General features: G+C 31.9%; 1 protein-coding gene across 2 annotated transcripts in view; it reads right to left on the bottom strand.

The window, feature by feature from the left end:
- LOC118192343 (uncharacterized) overlaps nucleotides 1–9499 on the bottom strand; it is a 288524-nt gene extending 279025 nt beyond the window's left edge. Inside the window, exon 1 of one of the 2 annotated variants that reach the window (XM_035363282.2) lies at nucleotides 9360–9499. The gene's annotated coding sequence lies outside the window, so the exon portion shown is untranslated. The remainder of the gene's footprint in view (nucleotides 1–9359) is intronic. The other variant, XM_035363285.2, reaches the window with a different exon arrangement.
- Between the last annotated feature and the right edge of the window lie 12021 nt (nucleotides 9500–21520).

The following is a 21520-nucleotide window of genomic DNA, read 5'->3' as shown; positions in this document are numbered from 1 at the left end:
TTTGCCACTTTGTTCCTCATGGCAGAACAGTGACCGCACAGTACTACAGGGACTTCCTGGTGCGACAGATACGACGTGCCGTTCGGGATAAATGTCCGGATCTTGTGGACAGTGCAATAATTCTGCACAACAATGCAAGACCACATAAAGCAGAGTGTGTACGGCAGCTACTCCGACTTGGGGATGGGAAGAATTGGAGCACCCTCTCCTGACCTTTCACCCTGTGACTTTGATCTCATTCCCAAGAATAAGGAACCAATTCGTAGTAGGCAGTTTGCAACACGAGAGGACATTGCTGATGCTATGTGCCAACAGATGACCCGATTCAAACATGGGACGGCAAATGCTGAGGCTGATGGTACTCAGCGCCTCCCACATCGTTGGCAGCGTGTGGTGACAGTAGCAGGGGACTACATTGAGGGTGTTCAGGCACAGGTTTGTCATGTCAACTTTATGTGTATTGTGATATGATTCTTTTGCATGGTGAAGGCCATATTGCCCTGTATACTACCGTAATAAATTTGTGTGCTACGATATTTCAGTGCTATTCATTGTCCACACATGTAGTTACAACCTTGTCCTTTCATATGTATATGTCACATTTTCCAACCGGACTGGTATCTTCAAGAAATAAAATAGTTGCTATGACTTTTGCCCCAACCTACATAAATAAAACTAACATATATCCTAAGTCACACTTTCGAGACATGAAAAACGCAATTTGAATTTTGTCAATCGGCCCAACAGAACGGGAAATATAAAATTGTCCCTCTTTTTTTGGCGCAGTGTTCTTGATAATAATTAAATATGAACAATAAATTTAAGAACTAAATAGGTGAAACGGCATACAAGCAGTATCAAAATATAGGTTAATATCTTTTGTTCAGAGCTTCAAAACAGAACTTTTCAAGTGAAAAGTGTTTCGAAGCTTCAAACAATGTTGATCAACTAGATAAGCTAAAACAAGTTTCGTTCCAACTAATTCACCGAGGCTTAGAACGGAAAAACGTAATTAAATCATTTAAGGTAACTAAAACAATTTATTGTCTCTTTTCCCGACCTGTTTCAGTAGTCCAAGTTCTAAAACTGAAATTTGAAATAAATAAACAATTAAAAATAAATATAAAAAATGAGACTTATAACAGTAAAAAGTAAAATTACAGGAAAAATTATAAAATGTAAAAGGGAACACACCTTTCAAGAAAAATTAAAAACACCCAAAAAACTGTAAAAATAATTACAAAAATAAGCTCAAATTAATTTCAAAAATTGAAAATTAGTTTGATTGTCCTGTGTATACCCAAAAAAGGAGTTTGCTTGACTCGATTAGCATTACTTATTAAATTAATGATTTCATCAGTTTTTTATACATTTGTTAAAATAATACAACAATACATATGCTTTGACAGAGTCGAGATTAACAGTGACTAATAAATTACATGTGCTGAGCTAATCTTGACAAGATACTAAAATATTAACTTCACAGTCAAAGGACTAATACACAACTATATCAAACTCCTTACACTTTTTCAAGCTCATCCAAAAAATCATCACTGGGTATTTAAATCAAGGCATGAGAAAAGATAATTGATGACTTTTGATGTAATGAATTCTAACCATGTTTCCTGCTATGAAGTGATATTAAACAAGACTGTTAATTGTTCTAAAAATACAAAAGTTTTATTACATGGTGCAAATGAATGTGATCTAACCTACCTGCTATAACTAAAAACAAAGAAGATGCAACCAAAGGCCTTTCACAGACCTACGAATTTTCAAATTACTTCTCTATCTTCATTACAGCTGAGTTTTATGATGGTCATCAAGATTTACTGTATTTACTTGCCTATTTCTTCACTTCATGTAACTTTCCCCCTAGTTTTTCCAGCAAATGATTCAGAAATTTCTGATTTATAATAAAAATGTAAACTTATGCACAAATATGAAAGTATTGTACATAAGCAAAAAGAATATTATTGAAAGTGATAAGTCATTTGAAAAATATAATGTGTTTTTATGTGTGCTTGTTAATCTAGTATGTTCATCAATTAAGTCATCTCTTCAGCAATAGTTTACATCACATATTTTTCTCCTCTCGGCTTTCAAGCAATAAAATTAGGGCAATAAGAGGAAAAAAATCTGTGAGTAAATACAGTATTTCTGACGCAAACAGGTAACTGCATTATTCTGCAGCAGAACTACGGGATAGAGTAGACTGAAGGTTACCCCTTGTATTATCGCCAATTTGCTTCATTTATGGTAACCCGAGTAGTTGAATGTTCCGTAAATATACTTTTACCTAGAACTGGGTGCTCCTTTGACTTTTTAAACGAAAATCTATCTATGTGTACATGGATAAAGTCGAGGGAGTGCGCAATGCCAAGTTTGTGCAATTCTCTGATGTTTTTTTAAGTGAAAATAGGTCGATGTGTGTATGGATAAATCCAAGGAAGTGTGCAATCCCTAGACAAAATAACAAGTCAAAGAACTGCACAAACTTGGTATTCATGTACCGCCAAAAATCGGCAATTTTCGCCAAGGGCTACCCGTAAATACGCTTTTACCGAACTAAGTTATGTACAGCTAAGGCATAATGTATGCATTTCATAGTATGAAAGGTCTTCATTTCCAGCAATGTCAACAAAAAATGATGTCTACCTTTCTAGTTCTAAATTTTTTTATTTTAAATCTATTTAGCAAATAAAAACATAGCTCCTTAATATAGGTTTACACGTGAACAAGTAACTTATTTTGTTCTCAAGAAAACCTGCAAGTTAACCAAATGGCAAATATTTTAATTAAATTAAATATCTAATAAGCTATTTAAAGTACACAAACTGGAAAAATAGTGACTTATCCAAAACTGCAAAGATGCTTTTACTTCATGCATACACTGTCAACTGCAGGACATACAACAATGTAGATCCAAATAAAGTATCATCGGTTGATCTTTACATTATGGTAACTTGGCGATTTTTTGGCGAAAATTTGGCAACCAACTCTCCTACAGCAACCCTCTATTTTTTTTTCCCCGCCGCCATTTTCTCTTCACGAAGTAAAGACATGTTTCTTTTCTTTTTATCTACTGAACACTTCTTCCAACAATCTACTAGCCGAATTACACTTATGCTAGAAATTTTATCAAACAAAACTGCTTAATCATGACAAATATTCACTGCAAAATTGGGAAAAAATGCACAATACCATACTCCTTTAGCGTTTTTCAAAATAACACATACACATAAACCATGTACATGCCGACTTATTTTTACTTAAAAAAACATCCCAGAATTGTACAAAAATGGCATTGCGCACACTCTTCACTATATCCATGTACACTGCTTTTTTCTCATAAATTAGAAAAATTTCACGAAAATACATGACAATTTTCTCAATCTTTAAACCCGGTAAAAAGAACATATATGAAATTACCTGATCGCGAAAAAGTATTTACCCTTTACAAATATGAACATTTCCACATATAAAATAAATAAAATATCCAAAAACTTTTACCTCTAAATCATCTATTACATTATACACGTCACCAACGAATTCATACCGCAAGCATTACGAATACTTAGTATCAAATATTTAAATTATTTCCATGCACGTTTATTTCAACTTAAACGTATACCAAATTCCTACAAACATAAAATTCACAAAATAACTATCATTTAATTAAAATATCACTAAACCATGTACACGTCGACTTATTTTTACTTAAAAAAACATCCCAGAATTGCACAAAAATGGCATTGCGCACACTCTTCACTATATCCATGTACACTGCTTTTTTCTCATAAATTAGAAAAATTTCACGAAAATACATGACAATTTTCTCAATCTTTAAACCCGGTAAAAAGAACATATATGAAATTACCTGATCGCGAAAAAGTATTTACCCTTTACAAATATGAACATTTCCACATATAAAATAAATAAAATATCCAAAAACTTTTACCTCTAAATCATCTATTACGTTATACACGTCACCAACGAATTCATACTGCAAGCATCACAAATACTTAGTATCAAATATTTAAATTATTTCCATGCACGTTTATTTCAACTGAAACGTATACCAAATTCCTACAAACATAAAATTCACAAAATAACTATCATTTAATTAAAATATCACTAAACCATGTACACGTCGACTTATTTTTACTTAAAAAAACATCCCAGAATTGCACAAAAATGGCATTGCGCACACTCTTCACTATATCCATGTACACTGCTTTTTTCTCATAAATTAGAAAAATTTCACGAAAATACATGACAATTTTCTCAATCTTTAAACCCGGTAAAAAGAACATATATGAAATTACCTGATCGCGAAAAAGTATTTACCCTTTACAAATATGAACATTTCCACATATAAAATAAATAAAATATCCAAAAACTTTTACCTCTAAATCATCTATTACATTATACACGTCACCAACGAATTCATACCGCAAGCATTACGAATACTTAGTATCAAATATTTAAATTATTTCCATGCACGTTTATTTCAACTTAAACGTATACCAAATTCCTACAAACATAAAATTCACAAAATAACTATCATTTAATTAAAATATCACTAAACCATGTACACGTCGACTTATTTTTACTTAAAAAAACATCCCAGAATTGCACAAAAATGGCATTGCGCACACTCTTCACTATATCCATGTACACTGCTTTTTTCTCATAAATTAGAAAAATTTCACGAAAATACATGACAATTTTCTCAATCTTTAAACCCGGTAAAAAGAACATATATGAAATTACCTGATCGCGAAAAAGTATTTACCCTTTACAAATATGAACATTTCCACATATAAAATAAATAAAATATCCAAAAACTTTTACCTCTAAATCATCTATTACGTTATACACGTCACCAACGAATTCATACTGCAAGCATCACAAATACTTAGTATCAAATATTTAAATTATTTCCATGCACGTTTATTTCAACTGAAACGTATACCAAATTCCTACAAACATAAAATTCACAAAATAACTATCATTTCATTAAAATATAATTAAATTCAAAAACACTACTTAAAATATAAATGAGCACATACATTAAATTAATAAAAATTACCTTACAATCCTAATTACTTTAAACTAAATCATTGCTAATAACAATTTTCCCAATAATACCAAATTCATTTCCACCTTACATTTTGAACAATGCATAAAAATAATATCCTCAAATAATTAAAAATACTAACTTACCTAATCTTCTTCAGAATCTTGATTATGTGGCGGATACACTTTTCTAATTCATTCCAATAAAATTATTGAAAGATTTTTTGTGCGAATTTTTCCTCCATACTTCCTCCGCTAAATAAAAAGCAAACTTCTCTCTATCACAATGCCTAAATACCCATTTCGAATTCACTTTATTTAGGGCCATGGGACCCAAAAATTAAACAACACTGTTTCACACAACACAGGATAAAGCTAAATACAAAATATCCACATTTTTTCCCGATTTCCCCCCTTTTCCGATTAAAGAATCGTAATTCGTCCATTAATATCACATGACATATCCCATGATCTCTCATTTCCCTCACGCAAAATAATGCGTAATCGGAACTGAGTACTGCTCACATTATTACCAAAGTCCCAGGTAGTAACCTTTATCGCCTCCAAAATGTCGCCAAACTACCAGTTACCATATTGTAAAGATCAACCGTATCATCCAATTACATTTCTACACTACACAGCTATGTTTTAGCAATGCACAGTTTTATTCCTATGCAGCATAACTATCAGAAAAATTGCAAGATCTATTGGCCACAATCTAGTGGGTACACTATAAGACGTACTAATAAACAAAACATACCTGTATACTTAATATTGCTAACAATAATATATCTAATTTTAAAGTAATTTTGATTTATTATCATATAAAAACTACAAAAATGAAAATTTCCTCAATCTATAAAGAGAGATTCCAATCAGAGGTAAAACTATATTCGATGGTGTCCCCTTGACGAACTTGGCGATTTTTGGTGGTACCTGGACACAGAGTTTATGCAATTCTTTGATATGTTAGTTTAGCTTTGTTTAGCGGCGATTTTCGCGCCAAAAATCGCCACTAAATAAAGCCAAAATAACAAGTCAAAGAAATGCATAAACTCGGTATCTATGTGCACATCGACTTATTTTCACTTAAAAAAAATCACAGAATTGCACAAACTCGACACAAAAAATATATAATCTCAATAAACTGCGTTTTAAATTAAACAATGAAATAACATAAAAAAGCACTATGCACTATCCATCAGTCAAATTCACGCAATCAATTACGTCTTAGTAGGGTTTTCATAACATTCAACTACTCAGGTTATTATAAATGAAAAAACAACTTGGCGATAATCCAACAGACACCCTTTACTCAGGTTCCCATAAGTGAAACAATAACTTGGCGAGGGCACCATCAAATATAGGCTGGCCCCAATCAGATTCAGAAAAGCATTGGCATGTAACACAAAAATGGCTGTTATAGCACTGAAGTCGAGTCTGGATTACCAGAAAACCAGTACCAGCATTGGTATTTGATGCCAAATCAAAGGGCATCATTTCTACACTAGAACGGCGAGCTTCGCAAGATAGGTCTTCGGCAGTTGGCAGATGACATTTTGTATTCCTACTTTGCTGAGTTTACATGGCACTTCAAGTACCAGAAGGGAAGATCAATTCCGGGACAACATAATTTCCATTATGTATGTATGAGCAGCAGTGATCAGATGCTGGCGATGAGATGTAAACAAAAATACACAAGATGAAAATTTTGTTGCTTATGTGACATATGTTTTCAACATTGTTCAGGATGACGGCCATCTTTGAAACATTGCTTCTTGGTGCCATTCTTGGCATTAAAAACTCGGCAAAAATATCAAGGGGCACCTAATTGTAAATTACGCAATAACATTGTTTCACATCTCAAAACTCTTAAGATCAAAATCTGAAACTTATTTTTCAAAGGTTAAACAAAATAAATTTTCATGAATTTCTGATTGCCTCCACCGAGATGTTGAAAGTAACAACTGAATGAAAATTCATTGAATGAAAGAGAATAGTTAATTGAACTCTCAAATGACACTGGACTTGAAATGAAATTTCAAGCAGAGGGTATGGTTAATTGGTGGACCTCATTGACAGAGTGAATTGTACAAGTATGTGCGAAAAATCAAAATCCAGTTTACTTCTACATATCTGTGTCGAAAGGATTCTCATCACTATCTCAAACAAAAACAAAGGGCTCTAGTGTAGAATTGGGTGCCCCTTCGATTAGCGACAATTTTTTTTTTTTAATTTTGCCAATGAAACTTCATTTCTGGTTACTATGATAGTTTTAACTTTGTTTTAGCTTCCTGATTTTTTTTAAATGAAAATAGATTGATGTGTATGTGGTCAAATTTAAGGCAATGCGCAATGCCTAGTTTGTGCAATTCCGGAATGTTTTTTAAGTGAAAACAGATCGATGTGTACATGGACACAGAGTTTGTGCAATTCTTTGATTTTTTATTTGAAGCCATCTTGAAATTGTGCCTTCCTGGTGCTGATATTGGCATCAAAAAAGAATCGCCAAGGGGCCAACAAGGGGCAGCCAATTGTAAACTTTTACCAAATAAAGTACCAAAATCAACTTGTTCTGATTTCAGACTTATGCTTATCAATGTCCATTAAAACACAGAACTGCCATGTGAAAAATGGCAGGCTGATACACCTCATTAACGTAACAATACTTTTTTTAATTTTTAATTACTAATATTAATTACCAAGAAAAATTTTGTTCTGTTAAATTACTTAATACCAACATAAAATTAAAACAATTTTAATTAACTGTATTTTTAAAATAGAAGTAAGCTGGTAGTAACGTATGCCAAAAAAACAGCTTTCTAAGAGAACAAGAGTAAAGTGTCCCTCAGAATTCTAATTTACAAAAGTGGTCTCCATGTGAAAAATGTTTCAGCAAAGCTGCTTTTAACTCATCCAAAAGATTATTTTATAGCACAGCTTTTTTTAAAGACATTCCAATCACTTTTTGTTTTATTTCTTAACAAGTAATTATATTATAGACACATACTTGTATTCTTATAATAAGCAATATAGATAGTAACCTGAATTGTCCAATATAGCAATGTAAAATTATGATTAATTATTTGATACTTTGATATCAACTAATGATTTCATTCTACAACATGCTATATAATACATTGTTTATCATAGTTATAAAGAATAACAAAGCAATCTGGTATTGCCAGAATTTTAATAACTATACAAAGGAAGCACGTGCTCATGTGATTCAACAATTAAAAAAATGCTCAATACTCTAGACATTAATACCACAAATCTCTGCAACATAGCAAAAAATCATCAGCAATGAGTAATATCCAGCTCACATATCAAATATTTCACTAACACCCTTAAAACGATGATAAATCACTGCTACAATAGTCTTTAACGAAAATCTCTACAGATATTAGTCTAACCACTACATCTTACTCTACACCACATCTTACTCTAACCACTAGTACTATTGTTTCCAACTCGTTTATACAACGAAAGCAAATTGGTACTTTCAAATAAATTGCATTTACTTCGAAATGGCATTTTCAACTATCTTTTGTTCTTCTTAACTTCTAAACACAAGTTTCCAAAACGATATTTTCAAATAATTAACTGAAAAACAGACGTTTAAGCAAAAGTTTAGCAAAACTACAAAACAACAATTATTTAAAAATTTCCTTTGAAATTCTATTCCATAAACGTGTTTAAGTTATAAGCAATAATTTTAACTGTACAAAAACAGAGAATGATGCACACATTCTGTAATATATAATGTTTACTCCATAATTTCTTAAATCCATATAAGTGGAAATGCTTAATCTCAAAATAATCGAAAATCAAAAGTACCAAAACACTTACGGATTCTTAATGCAGTATTCGAACGTTCCGACAAGGAGGATAAAAGAAAACAACAATCACAGTTTAGCACACTAATTTAATTACCTAAGGTACCGCTAAGTCATTAATGAGTCAGTAATAAAAGTGCATGGAAATATTCGAATTTTAACATATGTATATATTATAAGTCATTCTGATACCAAAAATACAATGACATGGGCATACTAAGACACACAGAAATGGTATTTATGTAAATAACATATCATAGTATTTAGATCATATGTACATATAAATAAGAGATTGGGGGGGGGGAATACATTTAAAATAAATTTTGAACGTCGATGTGCAAATTTAAAAGCTTATTTTAACAACTCACGAATGACACTTACAATTTAAAGTAGCATTTTACAGATTACATAATTGATTTTTCTGTTTTATGTACTTACCCATTTAAACAAATCTTATCGTATTCATGTTTGAAAAACAGTCATGAATAACGGACACCACCAAAAACCTACGTTTGACGCACGCAAACCAGAGAATTCTGTAATTTTTCCACTTAGTAAAAGCATCTGCAGAGGAGCCTGTTGCCATTCATAATTGACTTATACTTGACGAATTATTTTGGCATTTAAACCTCAACAGGACCTTTAAAAAGAAGCTTTTCAATCGCAAAATAAACATGCTCACTCAACCTGCTTTGAATTGAAGAATTTGTTCAATAAATATGAAATCTACAGTCAATTGTTACGCATAAAAATACTTTTATGAGAGAGTCTAAACTATTCAGGTTCAAGTTAGCGAAATACACTGAAAAAATTTATCTTTTCTTCAGCGGAAAGCATTATTTAATACCTCAAATGCTATAATAATCCGCCAGAAATATAATAATAAAAGGAATAAAATGGAATGTCATTATGTCTGCGTCCTAAGCTGGAACCAAGAAGGTTAGAACCTCCTTGGATGCAACAGATACCGGTGTCGGTGTTGAGAGGGCGCTGTGATCACGTACGATGGAGGCAGGATCTTAGAAGAGCTCCTAAATTTTCAAAGAGTTTTTTCAGATAATGTTCATCTACTTAAGAAAAATTTTCCCGAATATCCCCTACATTGTCTCGTTCTCAAATCCGAAAGATTTCCTGAACCTATAGGTCTTATCTTCTTTGTAACCTTTAACAACACCAAAACGGAACATTCAGATAAGTAGAATTTCTTTAAGCTAAATCAAATATCTGTCACTAAAGTACCTTTAAACCCTTTGTCACTAAAGTACCTTTCACTTATTTATTATGATCATTATTATTGTGCTCATTTTAATATGTTCTGGCATTAAATACTTAGCAATTGCTTTAAATCATGTGGTTCTTTTTTTTTTTTTTTTTTTTTTTTTTTTTTGTTACCATTTTGTAGGGACGCTATCCTTATCAGTAGCCCTTATCAGCAGTGTAGTCTGTTAGCGATACCCATTGGGGTGCCTTTGAAGAATTTCTTGAGAGGAGAAAAACACGATCTTGGCCTCAATGAATGTATAGATTTGTAGTTTTTGCTCCTTTAATCTATATTTCCTATGAAATTAAATTAAAAGCATATATTAATACAGTGTGCCTCAAATTGATAAAATAGTACACATGTAATAAATTATAACCATTAACTTAATAAATAAATAAAATGCTTATTTTTTTAAAAAAATTAATTAATATTAAAATTAAAAAAATACTGCATTTTATTTATTTATTTATTTTTGCTCATGTGTTCTCGCCTTGTTTTAGATTTATGATTTTATCTGATAGTGTTTTCTGAGTATATGAATATGTTGGATACCGCAATAGATGTTACTTAAGTTAATGTGTAATTTTGCATGATATTATATGTAGCTTGATCTTATGTGTCTTCTGTTACTGTGTCTCAAGGTAGAGGAAAACATATTATTTCCCATGTTAAAAAATAAAAGTTTAATTTAAAAATTTTTAAATTTTAGTTTCCCTGTAATAGCATAAGTTAGCTTCTAAACTAGACTTATACTGTTATGTTACTGGACCCCCAATATTTACATTTTATTATTAATTTTCCCCCATCTTCACATCTATTCAGCTTTACAAAACACACTCATTACACACACCTGGAAGACTCTATTTAATGTAAATAAAAAAACTTCCTTTGACTACACTCATGGACACAATCGTGTTTTTTTTTTTTTTTTTTTTTTTTTTTTTTTTTTTAACAAAATTCTCTTACTTCCTTTCCTTTTCTTTCTATAGGCCCTTTCTTTTTTTTTTTAATTATAAATATATTTTTTTTTCTCTCCATTACTTTTGGGCTATTTATTTTTTACTTTATTTTGTCCCATCTTTTCTTCCTGGCCTTTTGAACTCGTATAAAATGTACGAAGTTCCTTTTTACTCTCCTCTGAAATACGAAATTGCCCCCCTTTCTATATACCTTCCCTTCGCACCTATGCTTGATTTTTCGCCCATCGGTGCAGAAAGACTTAGCAGGTGCAACAAAAGACATCTGTCTACTTTGTCTGTCTGTCTTGTCTATCAGATACCGGTGTTGTGAAATGAACTGAAGTAATAAGTGGCGCGAGGCCCTGCTGTTCGTGACGTCCAAGGTCCGTAGAACCTAAGGACCTTGCGTGACGTCAACCTGCGTGCTTCATGGACCTTATAAAAAATAGACTAACCCGAATGAAAATAGACTAACCCGTTTTCTCCCTTGTCTGAGCCGTTCCCGGCTGTCACCTTGATCACATCCGGAGGAGTAGGGACCACTTGCAGAAATTTAACAGTGGTTGCCTATTGCAGCATACATAATTGTCAAGAAAAAGCTGGTTGTAGCGCCTCATTCCACAAATTAGAATTTCTACATATTTTTATTATTGAGATTGATTTTTAAAAATTTAGCATATTTATCAAGCATAATTAACATTCCAAATAATTATAAACCTATTGCATGCTTTCAGGGCTGGATATTTTTTTAGCTTTGCCTATGCTGTAAGGAAATTTGTAATTACTTCTTTTAGAAAATAATATTTTTAATCTGAACTAATAGAAAATTTCAAACAAGCAATTTTCTCTTGCAATTTTTATGCTTTTTAATGGTGTAAATAAGTAAAAAATACTAAAATATTTAAAAGCAAATTTTTGAAAGTTTTGTTTAAAATTCTAAATTGTGCTGCTTTTTTTAAATTATAGATGAGTATTATAGCACAATTTCTATAAAGAAATTTTATTTCAACTATATTTCATAATACATCACAGTGATAAACACTTTTGACCCCTTAAAAATTTGTATACATTTAATTCTAATAAAAAATTGCATTTAACCGTAATGATGAATTTTGCTTGTATTTTATAGTGATTATTTTTTAAATTTATTTTTAGTTCCTCATAAGATTTTTTATTTGCTGTTAATTTAATTTATTAGCCCAAAGGGGCGGTAGCCCAGAAAGGCTGTTAGTTTCGAAGCGGCATTTTGCGCTGTTTTACTCTAAATGTCCGTGTCTCCTTGCAAATTGTTGTTACCAAATATTATCGCCCTGTATTATATTTAAAGAAATTAAATAATGAAGAATCTGCATGAAGACATGTATGTTTCTCGCACTGTGACAAAAACGACAGTATCTAGAGCCATCAAATTTTGAATAATGTAATCCTCCACCCGAGCATGGGCATCTGGACGGCTGAATTTCGAATTTGTTTTAATCTATTTCCTATTTTGTAAAATTTTAACGAATTTTTGATTAACAAACTCAGCGAGTTCAGAGCAAGCACTGTACGAAAAATAACAGTTTTATCTCGAGTGCGGAAATTTTAAAGATATGCTGTTTTCAAATGTATGTGGTTTACGGGCGAAGAACATGATATTCAATAAATATAGGTAACACAACACGTTAAAAAAAAGTTTCTTTTGGACGTAATATAAAATCTGAGTGCTTCTAGATTTTATTTTACCTTTTTTTCCCCCTTCAGAAAATTTTATGCTCTGAATTTTATAAATTACTGAAATAAATATTCCACTTTAATGTTAATAAATTAATGATCATATAATCAAATAAATGATAGTTTTGTAATGTTATTATAGTTTTGAAAATCACTCCCTGAAAATGGTCATTAAATCTTTTAAAAAATGTTACCAGATCTTGTTTAATTTTACCTTATTTATTTCAAAGTATCACGTACTGTCAATCTTATTTAATTTTACGTTATTTGTACGCAAAATTAAGTTCATAAATTTTGTGCCTAGAGTTTTTACCGTTTTACCAAAGTAAAGATGTTTGTACTAGAATTACGCGTGAAAAAATTGCGCAAAATGCAGTAAAAAGTACTTTAATGAGATATATTAAATCCTATTTGGAAAAACTGTGGCTTTCTTAATCTCATCACTATACAATGTATCACATTTAATAATTAAAAAGAGTTATGTGACACAAACGCCATAGGTTTCAGTGTTAAAGTAAACCAGATCGTCCCTACTCTTTCTTGCCGACATATTGGTGACGCGCGCCCCGCCTACTGGGTTAGTCTATCTCTTATAAGGTACATGGCGTGCTGTGTGTTTCGAATGGTTTGCTTGTAGACAGAACGAAAGATGATCTCGGAAGCGTAAGACTGGTTTGATGAAAATAAAGAATGGCTTATTAAGAATTTTTTGTCTTTATTCATAACTAGGTGTACCCGCCCGGCGTTGCCCGTGCATTTAGAAAATGCAGATGAGTGAATAGCGCAGGAATAGTAGTGTAGGACATGTAGACTGTCTCTCTCTCCCCCCCCCACAAGCTACAAAAAAGAAATGAATTGTAATTAATCGATTTAATGTATCGTCAAAACAGCAAACTAACGCTAGAATAAAGAAATCAATTGTTACAATCGAACGTTATTTGAAAACAAATAATAATATCAGTGAGTCAAAAAAAACCGTGATTAATTAATTATAAATAATTTTTTAAAAATTTTTCTAATTCAAAAATCGAAAATCGGGCTTCGAGGTCTGGTGGCCAGCCCCTTTGTGCTTCCGTATAAAAAATTCCAGGTCCCTGCGTGCGATAGATTTGGCTGGAGAGCTCGGTCAGACAGACAGACAGACACATTACACTTGCTTTTATTATTATAGATGCACCCAGCCTTGGGTAGAGGCAGCCCGAAATTGAATGAACTGTTTTGAATATATTTGATTTATATATTTTCTGTGTTTTTCGTAACATAGTGGTACCCTAGGTGGGACCGGCTGCTATGAATTAGTATTTTTCGATTGAATTTTTGATTTTGAACTTCGATTTTGAATATACTTTGAAGATGGATTTGATCGCTTTAAAGGCCCAAAGAAGAGGACTTGGAATTGCGTTTTCTGAAACCTCAAGGAAAACCGAACGTGAATTAACTAAAGAAGTAAGAGATTTAAAAATACTTTCAATTTTGAAGTGTCAACTTTGTGATAAATTCCAGAGACTTGACGTATGTCAAACTGCTATCTCGCAGCAGATTTTGCAGACTAAAGACGGAGAAAAATTATTTATTGATGACTTTCAAGAAGCAGAGGATTACCGAGATAAGTTTCTAGAACAGTGTCCTCAAATAGATGCGGAAATACAAGCCTCCTCTCTTCCAAGTAACACCGAATCGAGGAAATTTAAATTGCCTAAAATTGAGCTTAAAACGTTCAGTGGGGAAGCTAAGGATTACCTGACCTTTTTGGAGTCAGTTCCAGAAAATCCACGACGACAAAAGTATCGCTGATGAAGATCAAATGTGTTGCTGTCCATGGAACCCAAAGCGAAGGCAGAACGCCTACTTCTTAGCTTTCCGGCAACGGCAGCTAATTATCCCAAAGCTATCGTACAACTAAGATAGCGCTTTGGACGCGAAGATTTACTTGGCAAATCTATGTGACAGACTTGTTAAGCCTAGTGATGAAGAACGCTGTAACCGGAAGAGCAAAAACTTATCTAGACTCCCTGTATGATGAACAAGAAGGAAAAAGTTTGGAGAGAACCCAAGAAAAATATGGCGATTTTTGACACCCTTAGTGGAAAGTTGCTTACCAGAAGAAGTACTGATGGCGTGGGAAAGAAGCCGAAATCACGACTCCATTGAAACTAAAGGGACTATATCCTTGCAACATTTAATGAATTTCTTAATACAGGAAGTTAAGGGTGAAGAGGTGGTTCTAGTGGAAAGAGCTGGTTTCGCCTCCCAACAGAACTATCGGAAGAAAGACTTTCACCATGAACAAATAAAGCAAAATGAACCCGTAACAGTATCAGCTCTAGTAAGTCTTGAGAATTCAGGTAAAAGTATTCCGAACTGTAATTTTTGTGAAAAGAAACATTCTAGTAAAAAATGTTACTCCGGGAAAAAAAAAAAAAAAAAAAGAAAAAAAAGATGCTTTAGCTGAAAAATAACAATTGTTATTGAAAAAAGGTGTTTTTTCTCTTGTCTGAAAAGAGCGAGTCACATTAGTAAATTTTGTCTTTTGAAAGGTAAGTTACGTTGTTCTATTTCTTAAAGTTGTAATCATTTTGATGTAATGTGTAATCAAAAGCTAAAAAATAGTGATAAGATACGTGTTTCAAAAGAGAGTTCTCCTTCTAACTGTGGCAGAAGCGAAACTGCATTTTTGCAAACACTTTGCGTTCGAGTTCGGTGTCAAGGTCGCGAGAAAATTATTCGCTGCATAATTGATAGCGGAAGCCAAAGTAACTACGTTAGTGAAAGTATGATGAGTCAGCTTAAAGCATCTCCACTTAGGGAGGAGACAGTTATACATGCACTGTTTGGGGGGGACGAAATGAAACCTAAACAACATGAAGTGTTTTCGGTCTAGGTCAGCAATTTAAAGGGAACGTTCGCATGTAGTTTTGAAGCATTTTCTGAAAAAAAAAAAAGGATTTGCGGTTTTATTCCTAAGGTTAAGGATAAAGAGGTTTTGAATGAATTAAAAGAAAAGGAAATCGAATTTTCTGATCCGTTGCGAAAGGAAACTGAAATTAACCTTTTAATCGGAGCAGATGTTATAGGAAAATTATTGACGGGAAATTCTGTTGAATTACAATCGGAAATGTGATACGACACATTTAACAGATAATAAAGAATTATCCTGGAAAAGGTATCAAAAGATGATGTATAAACTCAGATGCAGTGGCATAAATAAGGGTATGCAAGGAATGCCGTTGCATAGGGGCCCGAAGGCTTAGGGGCCCTTTAAATGTCCTGCTGAACTACATTTACGTGTTTAAACTTTAAGACGGATTCCATTACATATATATAGAAGCTTTAATTCATTTTCCCTTGATGAGTTCGGAATTAGAATTTCTATAAAAGAAGATTAATTATTATTTTTATATTTTTTATCTTGTATTTTTTCCCTTTGCTTTTAATTTTTATTTTTAGAATTTGTACTACTATAAATTCTTATTTTAATTTTGATATGTTTTGATTTTGTGTTAAACCCCTTTTACACGATTGTTAATATTAATGTAGTTGAGGAACAGCCTTGATTTGACTCCAATTTACTTTTAACTTTAGAATCTTTAAGTATATGTAGATAATAGAATTCGTTTTCTTTTAAGTTTTTAAGAGCTCGCTATCTATATGGTGCAGTAACGGAATTATCTGTATGACGCAGATAGGAGGCCCTTCCTTGGAAGCACCTGAAACAGCTAAATTCAAATGTTTGCAAAAGTTAAAATTCCAGCATTCGACTATGAAATAATAACTTCATGACCTACCCCAGTTTAGGGATAGCAGTGAGCGGAAAATAGGAAAAGTTCCTTTGTATTCCTTAGTCTCAAACCTGAAAATTATTAAAGGCGATCCCCCTAAAGGAAAGGTTTCTCCTTTTGCAATCCCAAATCAAAAAGCGGTGGAAGTGGAAATTAATTGTAACTATTTATTATAAAGTACTTATTTTATATATTAATTTGTTTCTGTATCATTCGCATTATGATCGAATAATTAGACATATTTTCTAAGTATAAATCAAAGAAGTAACTAGGCAGGATTCTGGTACTTTGGAATGAACTTTGCAAGTTAAGAGAAATCGTGGTATATTATTTGCAGTTCGTAATTTTCATAATATGTCATTCCGTAGCGTTTAATTTTGTTCATATATTGAATCTCTTACTAGCTTTTCCATTAAACGCAAGTCCAAAAATCAGTCCTAATATTGAATTTATTAATGTGAATGATTCTTAGAATTTAATATAACACGTATTTCGTTGGTTCGCTATAAACGGCGTATCACTTTTCAAATTGTTACCACCAAATAATTTCACCCTGTATTATTTTTAAAGAAATTAATTAAGGAAGAATCTGCATCTGTATAGTTCTCACAATGTAAAAAACGATGGTACTTGCAACCTGGGCAGTCGCACCAAGAGGCAAGGTAAGGGACAGAAACATTTTGGATTTAGAAGCACGATTGACATTACAAAATGGCAAACTTAAAGGCGGATTGATTTTTTCCTCTGTTTTTTACATTAATAAGCTGGAGGGGGGGAATCATTCGTAAGTATTAATTGCTAATTCCAGAATACATGCTTTTCTTTCTTAAGGACACAAAATCTTTGACGTAAGTTGAGAAGTTGTGGCATGAAAGGACTCTGCCCCACCCCCATGTCGAAATGCCGTTCTAGTCCAGGAAACGCAAAGAATTTATGACACCACATTTGGAAAGGAGAGATTTCCCGTTCGCATATTTCACAAATGCACATCTGTGTAGCCACCAAGGGAGTGGCTTCTAAGTTGGACCAATGGGCAAATAGTAATATTTCTGTCACGTCACAGGACCTTTCTTGCACTTTAAGATTTAAGAAAGATGGTTGAAAATATTTTGCCACGCAGTTTTCTCTGCAAAATAACTAAAACATCGTCGATTTCTTCGCGAAATTTTCATTGCGAAGTTAGATCAAATATAAGCAATTGCGAATATTTCACTACGGGGTTGAAAGAATTTGAAATAAATACAAACACATGTTGGATACTCCGCAAAAATATCCATGTGAAATATTACTTAATAAACGGTAAATAAGATGAAGAAAGAAATTTGTGATAAACATCTGAGCCCAAATTCTATCTTTACATAAAATTATGCATATGAGAAAAATATTTACACCAATTATATATGCAAATAAAAGTCAGCACTTTTTATTGCAGTCTACATGAAAAAATGTTCTGTAATAATAGCCAATGCAGAATGTTATTCAAAGTGAACTTTTCATTCGTACAGATTCAGTGTGTTAAATTTCATATTTACTAACTGCTCACTCTTAAATGTACTGTCTACAGAAGAAATACTCATCAAACAGAATGAATTCATCTTACTCACAACGAATATATTCAATTTATTCACATATAAATTTTAATGTTAACAATGGATATAATCAAATCATACACAATATGTATTCTGAATCTTACACTTTCAAAATCAAAATAATGCAAGTACTAAAATAAGAAAACACTACATTCATTGTAGCACTTCCACTTCTTTTCAGCTCAATAATAATAATAACTATACACTTGAATTTTCTTAATTCACAGGTGTTAGTAAATACATAATATTCAAGGCTAATTGTAGCTTGAGTCATTTTTTTCGATGTCAAGAGCAATAATATGCCGTAACTATCAATCCAATTATCAATACGTGATAAAAATCGCGAAAATAAAATGTCAGCGATTAATTAAGCTTATTAAATGAAAGCATTATGAGATTTATTACGCCATACATTTATAACTGCGAAACAAATGCAAATTAAAGCGTAAACAAAATACGCTCACATGCACAAAGATTTAGCGTCACAAGAGCAATAGAAGCTCATTGGTCCATTTTCGAAACCCCTCCCTCAGTTTCTCCGCTGATGTGCACTTGTGAAATATGCTTCCCGTTCGGCTTAGGGATCTTTGAATGAATTCAAAGTCCGAAAACAGGAAGGGGAGTTTTACGACAGGTTAAACGAATACACAGATGCTCAAACATTAAGCGGCCAAATATTTCAGTTAATTTCCGGCGTAAATTTAATGAAATTTTTTTCGTTAAATTTATCGAAATTCATTACATTTTCACTCATGGGGGTAGGAAATGGAATGGATGAATATTTTTACTTGAAATAATGAGTAAATAAATATTTATCGAATTTTTCATATCAAAATTTTCAAAATATTCTCACATTGCAGATAAAATGCAGGTTAGGAATTCTTTAAAATCCTTAATTGAGAATTAAATCTGAAAGCACAGAACTGGTTTGAGAATTTACTTGATTTGCTTTAGAAAAGAGAAGAGGTGTAGTGTTTTTTAACCTGTAAATTATCCACCTACCAAAAACTCACACTTATCTGTAAAAGATAATTCTGAAGACATTAAATTTGTTTTGAAAGTAATATATTTATCTCTCTTCATATCCAAATCTTCGTTTGAAAAAAATATAATAAATTACAATTTATTTTAACAACGGGAAACATTTAAGCATATAATGGAGTAATGCGCAATAATTTGTCCATTATTTAAACGGCATTGAATTGAATTAGTATATAATAATAAAGCACTCGAGGACTATTTGCCTAAGGAGAACAATGCCTTCATGGAGTACTTTCTAATCATTATTTGAAATGAAATTTTACAATTTACCTTACTTTTGCTATTAATTTACCTTCCACAGCATTCAGTACGTGAAATCATCAATAATAGTATAATAATGATAATAAAAATGACATCGCACAATTAAAAGTATATACTACTTCCTAAATTTCGATAAATTAATTACTGAAAATATTAAACATATCAATGGCAGAGTTGCCCTAATAGTTTTAAGTTGCATTTCAATATCTGAAAGAACGTGAATTACATTGCTATTTTCACTACACAAACGAATGGAATATTTCAGAAAAGAATGATGCCCCATTATTGCAATATTTCAATAATTTTTGCAAATTAAAAAATTTAATTAACACGTTTTAATAGTAAAGATGCGATTTTCACTCATAAAATGCCTTTCTACATTATTCTCTTTCATTTCGGCATCACTGCAGAACTTTTCTAAGGCATAAATAGCTTCCGTTAATATATGTTCTCATACGTTATATTTATTTTTTATATTTTTGTCATTAATAAATTAATGAGTAAGATTAAAAAATTGATACTGCTTTACATATAAGCAATGTAAAGACTGGAAATCTGAGGTCATTAATTTCTGAGACATAAATAGCTTTCTAAGACGCAAATAAAACAGATAACAATAATCATAAATATTAATGCTCCTAAAATATAGCCGCTTTTCCTAGCTGATTTTTGCTTTCTGATCCACCTGGGGTACAACAAACCTATTTTCATTAAATGAAGTTTTGCGTATTTCTCTACGAAGTACGCAAAACTTGTTTCATACAATTTTAATTTTACTAATTATGAAGAAACTTTATACTGGTTTCCTAAACAAGTATTTATGTGTTCTACTTTTAGAATCCATGCGACAGAGTGTGAGTACTCATCTTCAAATATGCGTTAGTGTCAATAAGCTTAACTCTAAATTATTAAACATTTCTGGGACCTTGAACCTTAGAAGGGAATCGTCATATTTTGCTATAGTGGGTATTTAAATTTAGATAAATCCTCATACCATAAGTATTTTGTGTTTAACTTTAAAATTTCCATTTTGTATTACACAATCATTTTCAAAGCTCTTTGGATACATATCAATAAAATTTGTCTCTACCTGTTTATGATTTCATCGTAAACTTGTGAAGAATTTCCTAAAAATATTCGAATAGCCATAATTTTTACTGTCAAAATATTTAATGATTATACATTAACTGAAATGCATTTATAGTACAGAGGAAATGTAGAAAGATATTGCAGGGGATGTATTATGTATCATTGGAATATGGCAATAATAATAGTACAATTTGACTGAAGAGAAAAAAAAAACATGTTTCAGCGTTTTAAAAGGGAAATGGACAATGGACATCTTTACAGTAAAGTCTTGGATGAAAGTTTTACTGTGACTCAACTTGGGAAGACACTGTAAATTTAAAGTGGAGGCGGGGTCCCTTTATTCGTTAAACAGCTGCATTGAAGGGTGATTTCAGGTCCCTTTCTTCGTTAAGCCACCTCACTGAAGTGTGAAACGCTACCCCTCAAGTATACTGGTAAATTGGCTGATGACTCAGAACAGTAAACTGAACTTAAGCTTGCTCTTATTCTAATGCCATTTCTCTAGTCTATGGCGAGACCAAAGAGAAGTTTTTCTTTAAAATTAAATTTCAAAGTGATCTCAAATATAATTCTTCATTATAAAGGTAAGTTATTGATTTGTAATATCTAAATTAATCATAAACTAAATTCTTATAATTTAAAACTTGCTAAAAATTCAATTCAGCTAAACTTTTAATCCATTTATCTGAAAAATCCAAGATTATCACCATTAACAATGCAAATGTCTACTAATATTAATTTAATTAAATATTTTTAAGATAAATATAAAATATAAATATAATCTATGTTTCCATACATTAAGAAACATCGTAACAGGCCAAAATTAAAGCGTTTCTATTAATATGCAAGATATGAGAAACAAGTTTGAAGACAATATGAAAGAAGCTGAGTTTATTGCAAATAAATG

The sequence above is a fragment of the Stegodyphus dumicola genome, chromosome X1, assembly GCF_044657685.1.
Source record: "Stegodyphus dumicola isolate Sdum_Otavi_A_Nest chromosome X1, ASM4465768v1".
Taxonomy (NCBI): domain Eukaryota; kingdom Metazoa; phylum Arthropoda; class Arachnida; order Araneae; family Eresidae; genus Stegodyphus; species Stegodyphus dumicola.
This window is presented reverse-complemented; position numbering and strand designations above follow the sequence as displayed.